The 24010-nt window shown below is 41.4% G+C and overlaps 1 protein-coding gene across 1 annotated transcript in view; it reads right to left on the minus strand.

Annotated features, from left to right (window-relative positions):
• The window catches only part of BRINP2 (BMP/retinoic acid inducible neural specific 2), a 51884-nt gene that overhangs the window by 21985 nt on the left and 5889 nt on the right, over window positions 1-24010 (minus strand). The gene's annotated exons all lie outside the window — the stretch shown is intronic.

Here is a 24010-nt window from a genome sequence, read left to right on the forward strand (position 1 = left end):
CTCATGGCCTCTGTTACCCATTTTGAAAGTCAGGAGGTGGGTTTAGAACAACAGCTCTCAAACTTTTTGGTCTCAGGACCCGATCACACTCTTAAAAATGATCAAGTCCCTGTATTTAGGTGGCTTATATCTAATGATAATTACCCCTTCAGAAATTAAAACTGAGAAAATTTAAATTTCGTTATCTATTATTTCATTTAAAGATAACAGAAATAAATGCATCATATATAACATAAATAACATATTTGTGTGACAGTCACTGTATGTTCTGGAACAAAACAGATTTAGTAAGAAGAATGGCATTGCTTTGCCTTTTGGCAAATCTCTCGAGTTTCTGGCTTAGCAGAAGAGAGCTGCATTCTCATATTTTCTTCTAAGTTCAATCTGTTGTGATAATTGTGGATATTCTTCTTTGGTACCACATGAAACTCAACAAATGTACTTTCTTAAAGGTTAATTACAGTGTGGAACCTGAAACCGTATCAATAAGCTTTTCATACTCAGTTACATTAAAATCCAGCGTTCTATATTGTACTTTGAATGGATCTTTTTACTCTTTATGATTTTGTAACATCATGTATTGGTCATCCATCTGGAAGATATGGGACCACTGAGTTATTCAGATCTTCCACATTTTGACACTTTTTATTATATAATATCAAAACATCATATTTGTTAATATCACCACAAATCTCAAGAAAAAAGTCTTTAAATATTGGAAAGCTGTCAAGCTCATGATGACAAATACAAGTTTTCCAAAATTTCAATTTTCATTTGAAAGCTTAAATTTTATCATTAGTAACAAATACTGTCAGTTACTTTCCTCGAAGAGGCAGGCTTGCTTCATTCTTTTTTTTTTTTTTTTTTTTTTTTTGAGAAAATGTCTGCCAAACACTGAAATCTGAATAACCATAGATTGTTGGTTGTTCTTTCAAGAAAAATTCAGTCCCATGAAAAAAGTGGCTAGTTCAACTCACAACTCAATCACAAATGTATTTTTCTCTGAGACCATATCATTCTTCAGTAACCTCAAACATGCTTTATATGTACTTTTCATCTCATCTTACAGAATATTAAAAAAGACATGTACTCATGGGTCAAGATCCAATAAAATTAATACATTTTACTGCTTCAAGGACATTCATCAAGTTAAGCATGCATGTATGTGTGTGTATGTTTAGGTATGTAATGATGAATACATGACTACTAGTGTCATTTGGTGAGACTGCCCTTATTTAAGTTAAGATGCCAGCAGTTTCATTCACCATTGCTTTTGCACCTTTATTGCAAATGTCAGCATGGACATCCTGAAAGGAACTAAGAGGATGTACATTTTGAGAAGCTCTATTCTAGAAGATGGCAAAGTTCCTTTCTAGTTCCATCTGGAATTTTAATCTTCATGCTTTACTCCTCGCTGAAATATCTGTATTTTAAAGGATGAGATTTAAATGATCATATCCACTAGTAAAAAAGGGGTTTTCCATTGCCTCCCAAATTATACTAGTAAGGATCAGCTCCACTGCCTTAGAAAACCACAAAACGTAGTCTTCTCAACTTTCTCACCCATCCCAACTCTGCTCTTCATGACAGGGCTAAACCTTGCTCTAAACTTCCCCCCAAATCCATGAAGTACAAATGACAAGTCCACAGAAAAAAATTAAATAATTCAAAATAAATAAATAAAAAATCAATGCCCATTTGAGGCTATAGAACTCCCCTATCTAATTCTAGAACCTAAGAGAGTGGGGGCATGTGCCAAACATTACCAGGGAAACAAAGGAAAAGGGATAACTGATAATTCAGGGTTCTGACAAAGCCTTTTAAAATTCCCACTGTGTGGCTTTATTTATCTAAGCAGGTAAGTTCATAATAATACATTATCTTTTATTTCCTTTGTGGAGGAAATGCTAAACTTTAAAGTACAGGGTAATTGTCAAAATATTTTCTATCCCAAATCCCACTGCAGCATAAAGAACAGTTGCTTGAACTCACTTCTTATTGGCTGGAATGGCCAATCAAAGACATAGAGCAGCTTATTAAACAAACAAACAACAACAACAAAAAAACCCCCACAAGATCCAACCATGTTCTGCAAACAAGACTCACTTCAGCTTTAGGAACACATACACTGAAAGTGAAGGGATGGAGAAAGATATCCCATGCAAATGGAAATCAAAAGAAAGCTGGGGTAGCTTATTTCAGATAAATAGATGTAAAGCCAAAGATCATTATATAATGATTAAGGGATCAATTCATCAAGAAAATATAACATTTATAAATATTTATGCACCCAACATAGGAGCACTGAAATATGTAAAGCAAATATTAACAGATCTGAAGGGAGAAACAGACAGTGATACAATAATTGAAGGCAACTTCAATACCCCACTTTCAACAACGGATAGATCATCCAGACAGAAATCAGCAAAGAAACATTAGACTTAAACTATATGTTAGACCAGATGGACATAATAGATATTTATAGAACATCCCATCCAGCAGCAGAATACACTTCTCAAAGGCACATGGAACATTCTCCAGGATAGATCATATGTTAGACCACAAAACAAATCTTAGTAAATTTAAGAAGACTAAAATCATATCACACATCTTTTCTGACCACAATGGTATGAAACTAGAAATCAATTACAAGAAGAAAACGGGAAAATTCACAAATACATGGAGATTAAACAACATGCTCCTGAACAACCAATGGGTCAAAGGAGATATCAAAAAATATTTAGAGACAAATGAATATGGAAACACAAATACAAAAACCTGTGGGATGTAGTAAAAGCAGTTCTAAGGGGGAAGATTATAGCTATAAATGCCTACATTAAGAAAAACTAAAGATCTTAAATAAACAACCTAACTTTACACCTCAAGGAACTAGAAAAGAAGAACAAGCTAAGCCCAAAGTTAGTAGCAGGAAGAAAATAACAAAGATCAGAATGAAAATAAATGACATAGACACTAAAAAGACAATAGAAAAGACCAATGGAACGAAAGGCTGTTTTTTGAAAGGTTTAAAAAAAAAAAAAGGCAAATTGTTAGTTATACTAACCAAGAAAAAAAGGAAAGAAGACTCAAATAAAATTAGAAATGAAAGAAGAGACATTACAACTGATATCACACAAAGGATCATAAGAGACTACTATGAACAATTATACACAAAATTGGACAACCTAGAGAGAATGGATACATTTCTAGAAACATATACATATAAAACCTACCAAGACTGAATCATGAAGAAACAGAAAATCTTAACAGTCTAATTACTAGTAAAGAGATTGAATTAATCATCAAAAACCTCCCAACAAACAAAAGTCCAGGATCAGATGGCTTCAATGGCAAATTCTACCAAACATTTAAAGAAGAATTAATACCAATCTTTCTCAAACTCTTCCAAAAAATAGAAGAGGAGGGAAACTTTCATACTCATTTTATGAAGGCACCCATACCTTTATACCAAAACCAGACAAGGACATTGTAAGAAAATAAGATTACAGGCCAATATCCCTGATAAACATAGATGCAAAAATCCTCAACAAAATATTAGCAAACTGAATTCAACAGTACAATAAAAGGATTATACACCTTGATCAAGTGGGATTTATTCCAGGGATGCAAGGATGGCTCAACATCAAATCAATCAACGTGATACACCACATTAACAAAACAAAGGATAAAAATCATATGATCATCTCAATAGATGTAGAAAAAGCATTTGACAAAATGCAATATCCATTTATGATAAAAACTCTCAAGAAAGTGGGTATACAGTGAACATAGCTCAACATAATAAAGGCCATAAGTGACAAGTCCACAGATAATATCATACTTAATGGTGAAAAGCTGAAAGCTTTTTCTCTAAGATCAGGAATTAGACAACATTGCCCATTAGCACCATTTTTATCCAATATAGTACTGGAAATACTAGCCAGAGCAATTAGGCAAGAAATAAAAGTCATCCAAATAGGAAAGGAATAAGTAAAATTGTCCCTATCTGCAGGTGGCATAATATTATATATAGAAAACCCTAAAGACTCCACCAAAAACTATTAGAACTAATAAACAAATTCAGTAAAGATGAAGGATACAAAATAAATATACAAAAATCTGTTGCATTTCTATAAACTAATAGTGAAATATCAGAAAGAGAAATTAAGGAAACAATCCCATTTACAACTGCATCAAAAAGAATAAAATACCTAGGAATACATTTAACCAAGGAGGTGAAAGACTTGTACACTGAAAACTGTAAGTCACTGATGAAAGAAATTAAAAAGACACAAATAGGGCTTCCCTGGTGGCGCAGTGGTTGAGAGTCCGCCTGCCGATGCAGGGGACACGGGTTCGTGCCCCGGTCCGGGAAGATAAAAAATATTCCATACTCATGGACTGGAAAAATTAGTATTGTTAAAATGTCCATATGACCCAAAGCAACCTACAGATTCATTGCAATCCCTAGAAAGATTCCAATGGCATTTCTTACAAAACAGAAAAAACAATCCTAAAATTAGTATGGAACCACAAAATACTATAAATAGCCACAGCAATCCTGAGAAAGAAGAACAAAGCTGGAAGTATCATACTTCTTGCTTCAAATTATACTACAAAGCTATAGTAATCCAAACAGTATAATACTGACATAAAACAGACACATTGGTCAAAGGAACAAAAGAGCCCAGAAATAAACCCGCATATATGGTCAATTATTTTATGACAAAGAAGCCAATAATATTCAATGGGGAATGGATAGTCTCCTTTGACATAACTGGAATGATAATGGGAAAACTGGATAACCACATGCTAAAGAATTTAACAGGACACCTATCTCATATCATACAAAAAAATCAACTCAAAATGGATTAAAGACTTGAACTTAAGACCTGATACTATAAATCTTCTAGAAGAAAACATAGGCAGTAAGCTCCTTGACATGAATCTTGGTGATGGTGTTTGTTTCTGGCACCAAACCCACTCTCCCTGGTTTGTTGTAGGCCACACCTAGACTTCATTAAGTAACAAAGAATTTCTGTCGTATCACTTAGTTTGTTAGGGGGTTGGCAGGTATTCTTCCATTTTCCACAGTTTCTTACAATGGTGATAGCTCCTCACTGAAAGGAAAGGCCACTTTACCAAAGAGGTGAATCCCACTTTAATTAAATCTAATAAATAAAAACTGGTTCTCACATTGCTTGCTCAGTGCACTTCATTCAGGACTGCTGAACAGTCTCTCCTACGAGAAGCTTTTTCCCTGACCATCCCATGCAAAAGAGCACACCTACCTCTGCTTCCCCATGCCCCGCTTTACATATCTTTTTAGCACTTATACTACCTGACATATATTTTTAATTCTCTTTCTCTTCCATTAGAACATAAACACTATGAGGTCAGGACTGATTCTTTCTGTCTTATTCAACAGCAACAGAACAATGCTAGATGTTGTAAAACAGAACAATAGTAGATATTCAATAGATTTTTGTTGAATGATTGAGTCTCTCATTTATTTTATTTATATAAAATAAACAACCAGGCTTCCCTGGTGGCGCAGTGGTTGAGAGTCCACCTGCCTATGCAGGGGACACGGGTTTGTGCCCCGGTCCGGGAAGATCCCACATGCTGCAGAGCGGCTGGGCCCGTGAGACATGGCCGCTGAGCCTGCGCGTTCGGAGCCTGTGCTCCGCAACGGGAGAGGCCACAACAGTGAGAGGCCCGCGTAGCACACACACAAAAATAAATAAATAAAATAAACAACCATTATTTCATGTCACAGCTCTCCAAATCATTTAGTTGTTTGCAAATTACTGAAACTAGATAAAAAAAAGTTAGTGATGAGAATACATAGAAGCAACAACCAAGTAGTGATTGATGTGAAATAAAAGTAGAGCATTCTAAGTGTGTATACATATCAATGAGAAAATTAGATTTGATTTATAAAAATGTAACTTATGGGCATATTTTGTGCATTTTTTATATATAAATCAAGGCACTGAAGGTATTTTCTTATGCTTTGGTAAACTGAGTCTGAATCCCCTTCCACTGTCTTCAGTGGACATGGACAACTTCCAATGACAGTCCACATGCTGAAGTCTGCGAGTATGGAGCGCCCATTCAGACTCTGCTGTGATTTACACCCAGTGTTAAACATCAACAGCTCCAATCCCCTATACTAGGTCTAACAACGATTTCTGCCACACTCATGGTGTTAAAGAGCCCAAAGAGGCAACAATCTTGGAGTCCTGTACTTTTCCTTAGTCTTCATCTTCCTTTGTCCAACATCAGACTTGACATATTTGACTGTATCACATATTTTATCCAAACCAAAGTTTTGAATGTATCTTACTCAAGTGAATGAATATACTCAGAAAGCTAAGTATTTTGCCTAATGTCACAAAATTACCAAGAGGGAAATTTGGGCTATTAGAATTAGAAGAAACATTTGAATACTATTTGCCAACCTCTTTCATGTTATCCTGTACATTGAAAATTCTCTGTATGTGATGCACTGGGATCAATGAATGAGGCTTCTCAGGCCTGAGGAGACAAGCACAGGGAGTCCTGCTACCCCAGACCCTGCCCAATCACCCCAAGGGCTGAGGGAATCAATATATGGACACCCCTATAATCCATCTGTAGCACCACCACATGCCAGCATGCAGAGCAGGTGAGAACATCTGTTCCATTCCTCTTACATTATAAGAAAATCAGGAAACAAAGAGGGAAGTGGTTTGTCTAAAACAATATAACCATTTGGCACTAGAACCAGAACAAAATCTAGTGTCCTAACCCTATCCCAGTGCTATTAACAACAACTATGATGATGGTGACAATAGTAACAATGAGACCCGGAGAAGTTAAGAAAATAACTTGCAAAAAGTCACACAGTAAGTGGCCGAGCTATGACCAAAACCCAGGTCAATACCATATTGCTGTTTCTATAACACTATTTTCCTTTTTGTATATTCGATTAAGTGTATTTTATTTCATTCTAATGCTTTTTAAGAGTTTACTATCTTTCAACAAAGATATTTTCATTACCCAGAACACTTAATTCCTTTAATTATCTACACAAAACAGGAATGTACTGTATATCCAAAATGTAGTGCAACATATACACCAAAGCAAAACCTTTTTTGGATGAAGGTAGTTTCAATATACCCATTTGCAGGAGGAGAAATTAAGACCTAGAAAAAAAATCAACTCCATACACCGGGTACCATGCAAGGAATCAGAGATAAAGGCCTGATTCCAGCTCCTATGGCTGCTCTGAAAATCATAACACAGAATAACAAATGACTTAGAAAATGAATGATACTGTCTTAGGAAGGTTTTTATGAGCCAGTAATAAAAAGTAATGGTTAACATTTAATGAATTCTTAGCATGTGCCAGGCATTCCAAGTATCTTGCAAGTATTAACCAATATAATATTCAAAACACCCCTATGAGAGGTAAAATATAATTATCCTCATTTTACAGACAAGGAAATCGAGGCACAAATAATTTGCCGAGTAGGTAACACCTGGTAGGTGGCAGAGTCAGGACTGAAACACAGGCTGTCTGGTCCCAGGATCCACAGTATTTACCAACGTGTTATACCACCTCCCCCGTGAAAGTCAAAGGGGCAATCACGAGTTTGTGAGTGGAAGAGAGAGTGAGTGTGTGTGTGTGTGTGTGTGTGTAAGTGAGGGGGTAGGAGAATTTCAGTGGAGAAATACACCCTCCCAAAACAAACAAACCTCGCTTCCACAAACTGGTGGGGTGTCGACTCAGAATTAGGCATAAGGCCTCAGCTGGCTGCAGGAAGGTTCAGGCTCTGAGGGCACCCAGTGGTTTTCTCTTCTACTTCACTCCGTTTCCTGCCTGCCCTTTGGGGCCCTTCACTGAATCAAAATAATGGAGGAAACATCTGTGAATGGAGTTTGAGCCAGAGTGGTAAAAAAAAAAAAAAAAAAAATGCTTAGAGAACTTATTAACCTGGTTCTTTCCAGCAACTGAAAACCTCAGAAGGCAATACTGGAAGGCAGCCTGAGCTATTCAAATAATAAATGTTCATTTCCAATTTTTCATTTAGTAGTTTTTTTTTTCCATAATAAAATAATCAAGGCTCTTTTTTCCCCTAGGAAAAGGATGTTTTCTATATAACAATTATATTAACACATGCTACTTCAATTAAGCCATCATCTTTGTTTCAATTAAGACTTCAAGTAAATTTTCATTTCAATTTAGCCATTTCTCCTAAAATCTTCTCCCACTGTGTTTGTTTCACAGTCAACAGTATGAGAAAGCAAACATTTTAAGCACTAGGGAAGGCCATATGGAAAGGGCCCTTAAAGCAACAGAGGTGACTACATAAAGAGCTCACAGGTTAAACCAAGGGTGACCAGAGCTCTCCAATGTGGACTCTGCCTGCCGTTAACTGAAGCACTTCAAAACGTTGCTTCAGTTAAGGGCTACAATTAACAGAAGTTTAGGACACTTTCTATTGCATTTTAGATTAGCCTAGAGTGAATCGCAAATATTTTTGTCAAAGGATTAACATACCCACAAAATTATTAATAATCAAAACAAAGTTTAGGAAAGGTACAATCCCGATTGGAGGGTAAAATCCAGTGTGTTATTAGGAGCGAGCGTACACACCGACACCGAGAATATTGTATACATAACAAAAAATCTCTATCTGCATTCTGAAGTGATCGTGGTTATCTCTGTCCCAGACTGCTAAACACTAACAGTCCGGTTGCCAATACAGGATGCTTCTGGTTGCACATGAGTTTAGGGATTTTCCGGAATCCAAAGGGGCCTGTGACAGGAAGGCGGAACCAAGCCCCAATGCCAAGCCTCAGGCAACGGGAGCTTCAGCAGGGCTTGGGGGCCAGGCCAGCTCTGGATCTGAAGCAAAAGGGTCTCCGATTAGAATACTAAATGGCCACAAGGTGTTCCCAATTTGAAAGATGTAAATGAAAAGGAATGCCTCCACGTAGCAACTACTGACTCTAAGGTCACCAAACCCCCTGCAGCAGTGTGTTCCTCCACCATACACGAGGTCAACAAAAACTGCCACTGAGAGTCCCTCCGGCAGAGTCCTGTGCTCTCAGCCAAGAAAGACAGAAAGAGCACAGCCGGGGGCTTCCATCCAGGTGCGGTTTCCGGCAGCCACTGCTGAAGAACCAATTTTCGGGCTTGTAAACTGAGAACATTGACCCAGCCCCCTTGAAGAGTCATGACCCATGAAGCTTCCCTCCCTATGAAACCTTAAGGAGGAGAGTATTTCTTTAAAAATCCATAGTTTAATCAGAAATAGAATTACAGATGTAGAAAACAAACTTATGGTTACCAAGGGGCAGTGGGGAGAGGGATAAACTGGAAGATTGGAATTGACACATACACACCACTATATATATAATAGGTAACTAATAAGGACCTACTGTATAGCACAGGGAGCTCTACTCAGTACTCTGTAATGGCCTATATGGGCAAAGAATCTAAAAGAGAGTGAATATATGTATATGTATAACTGATTCACTTTGCCGTACACCTGAAACTAACATATAACATTATGAATCAACTGTACTCCATTAAAATTTTTTAAAAATTAAAAAAATAAAAATCCATAGTTAAAAAACAAAACTATACCTCAGTGAGGCTGAAACCTAGTAGTAATGAACACAGCAACCTACAGTATGGGTAGTTGCACTGAGACCTTGTGCTTACAGCCAGATGATTTTTACCAACTTTCCAATAGACACGTCTTTCCCTCTCTGTGTGGGAAGCACATTTCGGCCCATTTCCGAGACCACCAATATGGTTGCCATTTGGAAAAATCACATTTCCTGTATCCTGAGTATGCAGCTTGACCCACCGCGCTCCGCTGTGGCACCCCTGCAGGTCTGCACCATCCTGTCCCAGTGTCGGCGTGCCCCTGAGTGCTCAGAGCTCATTTGTTCCCCTTGAGTTAGAATCCAGCCTGGTTTACCGGGGAAGGATTCAATGCTGTCTCCAGCAGAGAAAACCAGTCATCACCTGCTCACTCAGGCAGCTGTTCTAGAAGAGGTTCTGGTACTACCTGAGAGGCTGGGGAGAAGTCTTAAGGCCACCACTGAGCCCAGGATGCCCAGCTCCAGGCCCCACTTTAAACACAATGGCAGAAGGAGTGGACTGTTGTGGTCGGGAATGTTGCCCTTCTCTAGTCTTCTGATGTACTTCCAACAACCTGTGTTTTGGAGGTACCCACCTCCAACCTTTAGTGCTGAAAGGGACTGAGCTACCATCCTCTAAAAGGTTGTTTTGATATGAACCATACTTGTAAGAAAAAAAAAATGATTTTCCTTGAAAAATGAAGGGAGACACAGGACAGGTCATTAAGTAAAATATTTAAGAACTTTGGAGCCAAAAAGATGGATTGGCCTTAGGCCAAGGACAAAAATAGGTTTCTTGTCATTTTTACTGTGACTTGACTTTGTCTATGTAAACTGTCAACCAATGACCACTGGCAAATTTCTCCCATACCAACCAGTACTAGATAAATACAAACGTCTTTGTTCTCAGAGCCCACCTTTCTCCTGGAGAGTTATTTTTTCCCAACTAGCTTCACTCGCCAATTTGATGCAGGAGTCTCAATAAACACTAAGACTTGGACTGCTGATTTCCCTAAAGAGTTCTAGGAAAGGCACCTTCTCTTTCTTCATCTTTCTAACAATATACCTTGCATCCAGGGCTAGTACTCTCTTCATAGAACTCCATCCACCAAGCTAAGACAGTACCATGTTTTCTTTTTTTTGTTGTTGTTGTTGCGGTACGCGGGCCTCTCACTGTTGTGGCCTCTCCCGTTGCGGAGCACAGGCTCCGGACGCGCAGGCTCAGCGGCCATGTCTCACGGGCCCAGCCGCTCCGCGGCATGTGGGATCTTCCCGGACCGGGGCACGAACCAGTGTCCCCTGCATCGGCAGGCGGACTCTCAGCCACTGCGCCATCAGGGAAGCCCATAGGGCTCATATTTGCCTTAGAAAATTCACATGAAGGAGAATAGCCAAAGCCAACATATACATTGAGGGATGCCAGTTGTTTACCTCAGTGACACAGCTAAGATGGTTTCATGTTCTTGAGCTGGAAATTTTAGAGCTGAAGGATATATCATGCTTTGGCTCCTGTACAGAAGGCAGTATTTCTGGATACAGCACATCATCAGGAGATTTCCATCTCAACCAGAGATTACTATAATGTACTTGCCTATTAGAGTCTTTACTGCTATAATGAATAAGACATGATTAACCTGAACTGTAAAAAGAAATTATAATAAAACCATAATCTCTTATATCGGTGTAAAGCTTTCCTTTAGTTTTTAAAAAAATAATTGCACACAATTCTTACACAAGCTCAACAATTTTATCAATGCAAGGGCCTCAAGAAAGAGGAAGTGGAGTCATTACTACTCAACTAAGAACCTTCTAGAAGTTAACAAATGATGAGACGGAGAAACTGAAAAAAGGGACCAAGTCTCAGCTGATCAGTGGTAGAGTTTGATGAGAACCCACACCACGCCACAAATGATTTTCTGTCTTTGTCTATGACCTGTGCTCAAGTTCAAAGGCCACTGTACACCTTTGTCATACTTCCCTGGAAATTCTTTTGCCTCATTTACCACTGTGGCTGGGAGAAATCCCCAGGCAGAAAGGCTTTGATCCAGGAGCATTTGGGTAAAAATATCTCAGCCCCTGCAACTCCAAGAGGCACAAGAGGAGAAAGAAGGCCAGCCCTCCCCATCATGCCCCAGTGCCCCGGCCCACCCACTGGAAGAATTCAAGAAGCCTGGCATGGAGGTAATTTAGCAGCCTGCTGTGTTCTCAAACAACGGCCGGTAAACAATGATTGGCCAATTTCATTCTAATCTTCCCAATTTTGCTCTAATTAAAATCAAGCTGTAGCTTTCAAACAGTTTAATTAAGGCTGATTGGGAGAAATGGGGAGGGGAGACTCAAGCTTAAAGGAGGAGGAAGAGAGCATTCTTTGGCGAATCTCATACTGCCCGACAGGCTCAGGGGCTCGGAGAGGGTGTTGAGAGCGGTGTGTTTGTAGAATCAACAGGATGTACAGCAGACACACTGCAATGAAGGGCCAGTGAATCTATGAGGCCAGAAGGAACTGAAAAGGGAGCTGAGACCTATGTTTTCTGAGGCACAGAGAACCCCAGTTCTGCCCTGACCTCCCAACCTGATCCCCACAGCTCATCTTTTTAACTGTGGAGAAGATCGCTTTGTTCACTACTCTTCACCTCCCGTTGTGCTTGTCTTTGCCTAGCAAGCTGACAGCCCATGCCAGGCTTCTCCCCAGCAAACATACATGGGCTTCCCACTACCTACTCAACCCCAGAAAAGTCCCCCTCACTGGCAGTTCCTCCCATTGTTCTACAAGTTTATTCCTCTTGCAGTGAGATAGCCCTTCTGGTATTTGGGTGTACTTACTTTTTATATGGACTACTCTTTTTTTTTTTTTTGCGGTACGCGGGCCTCTCACTGTTGTGGCCTCTCCCGCTGTGGAGCACAGGCTCCGGACGCGCAGGCTCAGCGGCCATGGCTCGCGGGCCTAGCCGCTCTGCAGCATGTGGGATCTTCCCAGACTGGGGCACGAACCCATTGTTTTGTAGTTGAAAAAATGATCATTGTTTTCAACTACTGTTTTCAACTAGTGTCCCCTGCATCGGCAGGCAGATTCTCAACCACTGCGCCACCAGGGAAGCCTGGACTACTCTTCTTTAGATTAACTATTTTTAGTTCCTTCAATATAGTTCCTAGATCTCTAGGCCCTTATGCTTTAACTTTCTCTGCTCGCAATCTAGTTTGTCAATGTATTTCTTTTTGAAGATGACAACCACAATTAAACACAATCCAGTAGACGTGTTCTGAGCCACCAAGAGTACACTAGGATACAGTATCTGAACACATCAGTGTCATCATAATTATCATCATAGTGTCAATTTACTGAGTCCTTATGTTGCCAGTCATGGGACTGGATGCTTTACATATTTTTCAGTCATCACCACAATCTTGCAAATGTCAGTGGGGTAGAATCCTCATTCTTGCCTGTATTAGAATGCCCTTTGACATGTAACTTTGCGGTAACTTTGCAGCATCACTCACTCATATGAATGGAGCTTATTTCCCTCCCCCATTGATATTGGGCTTAGCTATGTGACATTGCTTTGGACAGAACATGGACAGAAGTGACAGGTGCAAATTCTGGGCCCCAAAGTGCATGTCTCCACTCTCTCTCTCGCATCCCTGCCCTCACCATGAGAACTGTTCCCTCCATGAAGCTGTAAGATGCTGCCCTTTCAGCCTGAGACCCATAATAAGCATCACTGGAGTAAAGACCTAATGGCCCCTGTGCAGACCCACAGTCTGAAGCATAGCTAACTCAACCAACTTACAGAGGCTGAGTGAGAAAAATGATCAGTTTTCAACTACTGAGTTTTGGGGATACTTTTATATCGATAATTGTGGCAATAATTAACTGATACACTCCACGAGCTTAAGTCTCATTTTATGGCTGAGCAAGCTCAGACTGAGATAATTTAAGTATCTTAGTCAAGGACACATAACCAACCAAAAGTAAAGATAGTCTGTGATCTTTCTACTATACCTATTTCCTTTATTAATACACCTGAATATTGCATTCCTTTTTTTGAGAGAAAAATATTCTTGGCTGACAGTAATCTCATGGTGAACCAGACCCAGCCCCCCATCTTTCCAACCCCAGATATTTTTTTTCCACAGCTAATCCAGGACTCCTATACCCTATATTTGTGAAGTCGACATTTTGAATTTCAATTTAAGGCTTTGCATTTCCCCTTTTTCTTGCATTTCCTCACTTGTGGCAGAGACTGGAAAATTGTCCTCTAAGCGATTTCATTTTCCTCCTGGGCTCACAGACGGACAGTTTTTCCCAGCTTCCTCTGCATTTAAGTGTAGCCACATGACTGAGTTTTGGCCAGTTTAATGTGAGCCCAGGCCTAGCCCATAAGACTTCCCATAAAATCTTTCATGCTCTCTTTCCTTGTTTACCAGGACCCAGAGGGGAACTCTGAGGACCTAGGTGGTGACACAGTGACTGGATAGATAGAAGGGGTCTTGTTTCTGAATGACTTCATGAGGCAATCTCCTTTTAACCCTACCACAAATTGCACTGGACATAAGCAAAAAAGTAAACTTGTATTAAGTCACTGAGATTTGGGAACTGTTTGTTCCAGCAGTTAGCCTACTCTGACTAATTCCACCTGGATCATGTCAATCTCATATTGCAGCCTGGCAAATAATCTTCACTCCTGACATTATTGCCTATCTGGATAAAGGTCCCTTTCAATTATCTGATTTTATTGCCTATGTGGTCAAACATCCATGCTCCCATATCTCCCCAGTTCAGTAACATTCCCATATGGGGTCTCTCTTCCTTGCTTTGTGAGTCTAGATGGAAATGCTGTTGGTCTTGAGGCCCTGACTTTAACATTATGGGATTATGGTGTAGGAGCTGTGTTCTACAGGGAAAGCACCTGTCACAGTTAGGAATTTATCTGGGACTATCTATAACTATAAAATCAATGAATAGATTAACTCCGGCTACAGCTAGGGAGAACAATATGTAGATTTTAAGTGATAAATTTGATTAATGCATGAAGATTGCAGTAGAAAGAGTTTGATAAAGTAAGGCTTCCCCTTCTTTGTTCCATCTTTCTCAATTAATCTCTCTTCATTTTCTCTTCTTCCTCAAGATTTTCCGCTCTACTGTTTTCCATATTTATTCTCAGGAGACCTATCACAAGAATAAGCACCTATCTTGAAATAAACCAAATTTATTTTTTAGTTATCACCAAAAAATCCTATAAAGAAATTCCTATTATTCTACCCATTTGACTGATGAGAAATAACTTGTACAAGATCACACAGCTGGAAGTAGCAGAACTTCCATTTAAACCCACAGAGGGGACTTCCCTGGTGGCACAGCGGTTAAGAATCCACCTGCCAATGCAAGGGACACAGGTTCGAGCCCTGGCCCAGGAAGATCCCACAAGCCACAGAGCAACTAAGCCCATGAGCCACAACTACTGAGCCTGCGCTCTAGAGCCCGTGAGCCACAAGTACTGAGCCCACGTGCCACAACTACTGAAGCCCATGCACCTAGGGCCCGTGCTCCGCAACAAGAGAAGCCATGACAATGAGAAGCCCGTGCACCGCAACAAAGAGTAGCCCCCACTCGCCGCAACTAGAGAAAGCCCGCGTGCAGCAACAAAGACCCAACGCAGCCAAAAATAAATAAATTTATTTTAAAAAATAAATAAATAAGCCAACAGAGTATGATTGCAGAGGGTGGAACCTTACCCACTTGCTTTCTGCTTCATCTAATTCAGTCCCAGAACACCCTACTCTTAAAGAGTGACTTCCTTCTTTTATTATATCTTTACACGTGGCAGACATTTTTGCCTGGAAGAGCTCAGAGCCAAGTGAAGAGCAAATAGAGATAGGCAAATAAATAATTAATTAAATGCACAAAATAAGTTCTAAAGCAGAAATATGAACAGACTGATGGGGAACCAGAATTAGGAATAACTAACTTGCTTGCGGGAGCCAAAAAAGAAGCTATAGAGAGGTGATATTTAAATGGGTTTGAAAGGTGAGTCGGAGCTCAGATGGTAGAGAAAATGGAAAGAGCTTTGCAGGAAAACGGAATAGGACATGGAAAGACAAGTGGGATCTAAGGAAGGCTCTGTGTCTAGGAAAATCTGGAAATGTTCATTGAGACTGGAACACAAGATAAGCAGGAAGAAACGATGGGGCATAATCAGTGGCACAAGGTCAGTATTCATGGAATATTTGTTGAAATAGTAAATGGATGGATTTAGAAGAGACTCTCATGCTAAGAAAACATTTGGATTTTTATCCTTTGGGCACAGAGGGACCAAAAGAGGATTTTAGGCAGGTTGAACTGGAGAAGAGAGAAAAGGCCAAGTGGTAAACGATGAAGCCAAGACAAGAGAGAAGAGGCTGGCTTTGAAAGGCAGTTCTGAGATGGAAGCCACATAAGGCAAATGGAAGATGGGGAAAAAGCATGAGTTACAGTGGTGGCCTGTCATGGTAGGAAGCACAGGAAAGCATATAGAAGACATAAGTGTAGTAGAAAACAGGATGAGTGCAGTTCTGGCTATGATTTTACCACAAACTAAGTCTAGGTGAACAAAATCAAATCATGTGGGAGGTGCAATTCTTTGAGAAGCTGAGAAAAAAGTTTTCTCAGGATTTTTTTTCTACATTTCACTTGAATGAAAAACCTATATTCTCTCACGATAAATCCAGAACATATTTCCCACTTTTCTTGTAAAATTGATGCTTCAGGTCCCAAGCAGAGTCACCACATATTCTGAGGTGAGCCCGTGACCTTGAACTACCATCGCTCATTTTCAAGAACTGCACAGAATGCAAGAAGTTAAAGAAATCTGTGGAGAGGAAAACGCCTGGTCTGACAAACTCCAGGATGGTGAACTGACACTGATCTGTGACAAAATTCTTGAGGATTTTGAAAGGTGAGCACGCAAGCAAGCAAACTCTCCAGGAGCCGGAATTGGTTCAGGAAGAAAACCTTATGTCAACATCAATTTCTCATTTATTATCCCTTTCTTTGTTTACCAGGACCCAGAAGAACTCTGAGGCTCTGGGTGATGACAGAGTGACTGGATAGGAGTCTTGGTTCTGAATGATTTCATGAAGATCAAAGAGGGAAAAGAGAGAGTTGGGAAAAAAGAAACAAGGACAGTTTGAGAGAGACTGTGAGAGGGGAAAGAGAGAGAAAAGAACATCTGGAAGGAAGTCACAGTGTGCTACTGTATCTAAGAATAACTGCCTTCAAATGTCTGGAGACCTTTTGCAAAGAAGAGGAGTTTACACTTATTCTAGAAAAACAGGAGAAAGCAGAGTCAGGACCAATAAGTGGAATTATGGAAGGAAATACTGAGATTCAATTTCATAAAGATCTGTAGAGTGTTTGGGGCTGCTGAGTGGAAGTTGGCTTCAGAGAACACGCAGAAATGGACCTGCCCAAGCCGAGGCACCTTCTTGGGGATTTGTAGAGTGGTTGCCTGCCATGGGTAGAAAAGAAATGATTTTAAAGTTTCCTTCTGGAACCCTTCTATGCTGTTGGTGGGAATGTAAATTGGTGCAGCCACTATGGAAAACAGTATGGAGGCTCCTTAAAAAACTAAAATCAGAACTGCCATATGATCCAGCAATCCCACTCTTGGGCATATATCCAGAGAAAACTCTAATTCAAAAAGATACATGCACCCCAATGTTCACAGCAGCACTATTTACAATAGCCAAGACATGGAAGCAACCTAAGTGTCCATCAACTGATGAATGGTTAAAAAAGATGTGGTATATATATATATATATATATATATACACACACACACACACACACACACACACACACAATGGAATATTACTCAGACATAAAAAAGAATGAAATAACGCCATTTGCAGCAACCTGGATGGACCTAGAGATTATCATACTAAGTGAAGTAAGTCAGACAGAGAAAGACAAATATCATATGATATCACTTCTATGTAGAATCTAAAAAATGATAAAAATGAACTTATATACACAACAGAAACAGACTCACAGAAATAGAAAACATATGTTTACCAAAGGGGAAAGGTGGGCGGAAGGTATAAATTAGGAGTTTGGGATTAACATATATATACTACTATATATAAAATACATAAACAAGGAGTTACTATATAGCACAGGGAACAATATTAAATATCTTGTAATAAGCCATATGTAAAAGAATCTGAAAAAGAATATATATATATATATTGAACTATAATATAATGAACTATACTTCAATAAAAAATAAAAATAGGGGTTTCCCTGGTGGTGCAGTGGTTGGGAGTCCGCCTGCCAATGCAGGGTACACGGGTTTCAGCCCTGGTCCGGGAAGATCCCACATGCTGCGGAGCAACTAAGCCCGTGTGCCACAACTACTGAGCCTGCACTCTAGAGCCCGTGAGCCAAAACTACTGAAGCCCATGTGTCTAGAGTCCGTGCTCCACAATGAGAAGCCACCACAATGAGAAGCCCACGCTCCACAACGAAGAGTAGCCCCCGCTCGCTGCAACTAGAGAAAAGCCCGCATGCAGCAACAAAGACCCAACGCAGCCAAAAATAAATAAATAAAATAAATTCATAAAAAAATAAAATTTCCTTCTAATTCACAGATCCGAGCACCTTGGTGCTGTTCTGCCATCCCATGTCCCCAGGCTTCCCTGCATCCTCAGATACTGTTTTTGCAGCTCTGGCCTCTTATTCCAGGCCAACCACTAAATCTGGTGTTCTCTGATTTAGCCTCCTGGCCTACAGGCACCAGAATGGACATTGCCCTACTTAGTGGTAACAGAAGGTAAAAGAATGTATTATCAGGTATTATCAGCCTCTAGAGCCATATCTCTTCTATCAAGTCCCACGTGAGCATGAATTTCCAGATGGCCGAGGCTGGCATTCAAGGACTTGCTTAGCCTCCCCTCCTCTCCACGTGGTCTTTATCAGACTCACACTTTAGAACATAAACAGGACGCAGCTAAGCAAAGCCTGGCTCACTGCGCTGAAGTTTACCTCTGTTACTAGTAAACCAACTATGTGACCCCTGTCGAGGGATCATTAGGTGTTTACATGCCTCTGTGGATCCAGGAGAACTTGCTCCCCAAAGAGTCTTCCTTCCTCTTCCTCCTCCATCACTAGCATGTCCCCAGATGAGACACAGACTCTCCCAGCACACAAGGAAAACGAAAATTCTCCCAGGCACCAAGGCTAGTAATGAAGGGCTTGGGGCAGCGCTCAATCCAGCTACCTCATTTTTCTCCCACCAGGGCCTCCTGCCTGGCCAGTGAGACTTCTTGTCATTCTGACTCATTCTGACGTCCAGAGCTTGCTTGTTCTTTGCAGGGAGAGGGAGAAAGAGGCACATTTCTGGGCTCAGGGGAGAGCCTGGTGTGGTGGCAGCACCAGGGAGCATTGAACAGGTGCAGAGGGGAAAACACGGCAGGCAGAGGGAGCTGTGCCAGATCCTTGCACCCTCTCTAAGCCATGGCCCGAGTACAGCAGCCCTAATCTGCCCACCCTATACCTACAAATCCTAAAGCTGACTTGGGAGTCCCAGCCTCTAGGTCTCTTTCACTGCTTCATCTGATTCCATGATGTGCTATGGATGCAAAGGGTAAGTAGGAGTGACCCAGAGCACGTACCAATCTTGTCGTTATATGAAACTCCAAATTTGCAAAGTAGCCCAATAAGCAGAGGTTATTTGCATCACCAAAGGTTTCTTCTTGTTGGATTAAAATAGTTCTTGAAATATAAGATATTTCCAAGTGGATGTCTGTGTTTTATAAATCAGTAGCTACCTGATCCTCAAGTCAGGGGCTAGAGATTGACTTAGCACTGAATTTTTATAAGCCATTGCCAGGCAAAAAAATAAGATACTGAATTTTGGAAATAGCATCAAGTGTCCCTCGATCAGAGGATTTGATTTACAGAAATTCGATTTACACTGCCCCCTTATAGAAATACACTGGCAGTGCAAAGCCAACACACACAAAATTCTCTGCGGGTGACCTGCTTCAGGAAGGTTCATCTGTAGCTTCTTCCCACAAAGGGTTCCCCAGAGCCCAAGTGCAGATGCAGAACTCTGGTGGAAACAGAGAACTACAGGGTCTTTGAGTGGGAAGAGACACCTTCTAGCCCCGAGACCCATCTTCTCCATCCCAAAGATCTGCTAGAATGCCAGAAGGAAGAGTATGAGGGGCAGAGAGCACAGGTGGTTACAAGTAGAGGCACCATGTCTCTTGGAGCATTAAGAATCCCAGGCTCAGGGGCTTCCCTGGTGGCGCAGTGGTTGAGAGTCTGCCTGCCGATGCAGGGGACACGGGATCGTGCCCCGGTCCGGGAAGATCCCACATGCCGTGGAGCCTGCGCTCCGCAACGGGAGAGGCCACGACAGTGAGAGGCCCGCGTACCACAAAAAAAAAAAAAAAGAATCCCAGGCTCAGATTATGTATTTGATTCAATAATAATCATTTAATGGTCAGATCCGCTATTGTATGGTTGAGTGCTGGCTCTTCCTCTTACCAGTTGTGCGACACGCTCTAAAACTCAGTGTCTCCATCGGTACAGCATGTATACAAAGAGCATCTCCCTTGTACATTTCTCATAATAATTTTAGCATATATGTATATTATTATGCACTTAGTAAGATGTTGGGTATATTGTGAATCCTCCGTATGTATAGTCACTATTATTTATTATCGTTATTAATATGTCACAACGTAGAGGAATGCTTTGCTCTCTTCTAAGTTATGCATTTACCCTTCCAAAACAGTCTGTTTTCTTTGCCCCCTTGCTCCCATAAAGAAACTGGGGAAATTGGTGAGAGCCTGCTGCCCTGTGGTCCACACTTCAATACTGTGTAGTCAATGCCTTGAGATCCCTGCTCACAAAAAGCTTTTGTCTCTCGGACATCCACGCCCTCCAGTCAACAGGCCCTCTGAAGGTTTCCTCCTGCTCAGTTCGTGGAGCTCCATTTGAGGTCACCTGCCCAGCCCATCCACAGGATCCAGTGATGCCTTTTTTCAGTTGCTTCATATAGGATTGGGCAAATCAGTCCGAAAGACCAGAAGGCTCCGGTTGTCTTTCATTTGAGTCAGGGATAGATTGTGGGGATAGAAATCTTTGTCTCAGACTCAGGTCCAAATCTTCATCTCCAGCCCAGCTCTATGGTCATAAATCTGTTCCACTTGCTTTGAGCAGTTTTGCGAGCACACTCACCTGTTTCTAATCCTGGAGTCCAAGACGGATGATTGGCACGGGAACCAAACTCATACCGAGCGCTTTGGTCTGCTGTACAGACCTCAGCCCACTTCCAACCACTTGCTCCCGGGGGTGTGTCTTCCTTGAAGGCAGAGCTCCCTGAGGCCTGGGCCATGTCTCATTCACAGCTGTGTCCCCAGCACTTGGGGAGTGGCCAGCACACAGAGATAATAAATGGATGCTGACTGAATAAATGTCCCACCACATGCCACTCACTGTTAAGCAATGGGGACTGAAATCATTTTCTTGTGGGAGATGTGGAAAGCCCTGAGGTGGGATAAATGTGGCAGAAGCTGAATAGAGAAAAAAACTGAGAATCCCTGACCCAGAAGAAGCTGTTCTCTTGAGGAGAAAAAAAATGAAAAGACCACACGGCTAGCCAGTGTCCCTTTCTGCCTGCATCTGTGTCGCGACGGTTTCTAGATGAAGTCTACCTCACTCCTTTCTACATATACATGTCTCTAAGTAGCAATTCATTCATGAATAAAATTAATTATTTCTCAAAGCAAAAATTAATCTTTTCCTCTGCCTGACAGACTCAAGATCTCTCTACTAAATCTCATCTGAAAACAAAACTGAACTAGCTTTCTCCCCTTGGCCTTCCTGGATTTTCCCTGCTTTTCTTGCATGTTTTTATTTTTACATTTTCTCTTCACAGACCATCTTTGCAATCCTATTTCAAGCCAGGTGGATGACATGGAAATAGTCCTAGAACACACAGGAAAATTTGGGGCGAGAGTCATTTTGTCCTGGGGGAACGTGGGACTGACATCCTGAGAATTCGTTCTGATATGGCATCCATGGACCAAATCTATCCATCAATCACTGAGAATGTGCTAAATATCTTCTTCTCCCAGAGCCTGAGATGCTACGTTCCAATGTGTTTTTTCCATTTATGTGTGCTGTCACTCACACTGGACAGCTAAACTCCTGGAAATCAGTAGAACCATGTTTTCTCTATCTTTTGTAGCCTTCAACAGTGCCCAGAATAATGCTTTGCACAAAGTAGATGCTCCATAAATACTTGCGAGAGGACCAAGAAAGCAAACACATGGTGTGGGAAGCTTACTCTAAATTCAATTTTTTAAGCCTAAGTGATGCTGGATTTTCAGTTGAACTAGTGGCTTTATAAGACCTCAAAGCACTGCTTACCATTTTCTCACCAGGTCCATAGTCACACTCCATTTTTCCAAAGTAGAAATGCAAGGAATTGCCTTTGGTCCTACCTTCTCCAGATATGCAATTACTTTGACTTCATTTTACTCACTGCCAGTACAGGAAAACGACATGCCCTCCAGGTGAGAGGCTTTTAAAATTGCACCTTGGAAGAAATCGGTGTCTAGGAGACCCTTTTGGCATTTTGGAGTGACAAGATATGGCAGAAACAACACAGTGGGGGAGAGCAGGTGGAGGAGGGACATTCACATGCTTCTTGGCATTTACACTGGATGCATGGGACTGGCTGCTCAGTTTCTAAAGCACACCTGGCACTCCCACAACTTGGGTTATACTGCTCCTGTGTCCACAGCACCATTCCCCAAGCTCTCCACTTGGAGATCTCCCACTCAGCCACATCAGAGTCTGGCCGATGCATCCCTTTTTTTCTGGCCTTCCTTGACCTTTCTGTGCAGAGTGACCTCGCACTTTCTCCAAATGTACTTGTCTGTGAGTTCCACCAGATCAAGAACTGTGTTCTCCCCATTCATGGTTTGTTAGCAGAATCTTGTAGAAGCATGAGCACAGAGTCGGCCTTCAATACAATGGATTGAATGAGTATTGCTCTTCTTACGCTCTTGAATTGTTCATTGTATGTTTATGTGCTCTTTCTCCTTCCTCGAAGTGAGCAGCACACTTCCTCATTCGCATAGGTCAGCAGCACTGGTGCGGATGTTTCCATGTTAAGATGCAGACAGGATGCTGCACAAGGATGAGTATCTGCAAGGCCCAATCCAAGGGCCCATACACCCTTTTGGGGCTCATCATCCAGACACTTCTGGAATAAAACTCCTTGGGTGAAGGCCTTCTGCTGGGTCTACAGCCTAGATTACATAGTTTATGTCAGATATTCGGCTCTACATTTAGCCAGCACTGAACTCTTGAGGAAAGCAAACTCTAGACGTTTGGTTCTGTCCCTCTCCCACCTCCTTACCTCTGTGGACTGAGAACTAGTACCTGTGACCAGACTACAGGCTCATCACTCCGCATTGCCTCTGATTTCACTATGATTTGTTTTGCTCTCGTTTGTGTACTGTTCCTTTCTTGCCTTCTATTCCAACAAACTCCCTTGTCAAAATATAAACCCAGTGAGAAGGCCAGAGATCACCCAGTTTGCTCGGGTGATGGTCATTTCTCCGGCCGAGCTCACCTTCTCCCCCGCCTGTCCCATCCACCTGAGAACCACGGCTTCCCTTGTGGTGCCCCGCAGCTGTGTGATAACACAACCTTTCTGTACCTCCATAGCTGTAAGGAACACCTAGGAAATCACTGGTCTTTACCCAGACAGACTGAGGTTGCCTTTGGTTGCCGTTTATTTATGTGGATTGTGATCTCTTAATTGGAGACGGTGCCTCTCCCAGGGTTCACTGTTTATTCAAATCAGTATTTGTTAGTCCCTGAGACATGATCCAGATGATAAATCAGCTCTGGAGTTCCTTCTGTGATTGCTTCCACAGCTGCTCTCTGCCTCCTCACCTCTCCATCTCCCAGGAGGCACCCATAGGCTGGTTCTAGGCCCTCCAGCCTTTTCTGCTTTTAAACTTTTCTCCCAGATGCTGGATCTTATGAGTTCATGTGCCTTGGCACTAATAATTCCTAAATTTAACCTCCCATGACTACTGTTCTATTTCATTTGTAACATCTTCTGTAAATATTCTCACGACCTCAAGTGCATCATGGGGGATGCTGCCTTACCATTAAGCCTTCTGTCCTTCTTCACTCTGGTTATTCCTGCTCTCCTTCCACCTCCCAAGCACTTAGTATAATCAAGCTTTAATGTCATACTGTTCACGTGGGGCTCCTGTTAAAATGCAGATTCTGGGGCTTCCCTGGTGGCACAGTCGTTGGGAGTCCACCTGCCGATGCAGGGGACGCAGGTTCGTGCCC

This window comes from Neophocaena asiaeorientalis, unplaced genomic scaffold, assembly GCF_003031525.2.
Source record: "Neophocaena asiaeorientalis asiaeorientalis breed wild unplaced genomic scaffold, Neophocaena_asiaeorientalis_V1.1 scaffold182, whole genome shotgun sequence".
Taxonomy (NCBI): Eukaryota; Metazoa; Chordata; class Mammalia; order Artiodactyla; family Phocoenidae; genus Neophocaena; species Neophocaena asiaeorientalis.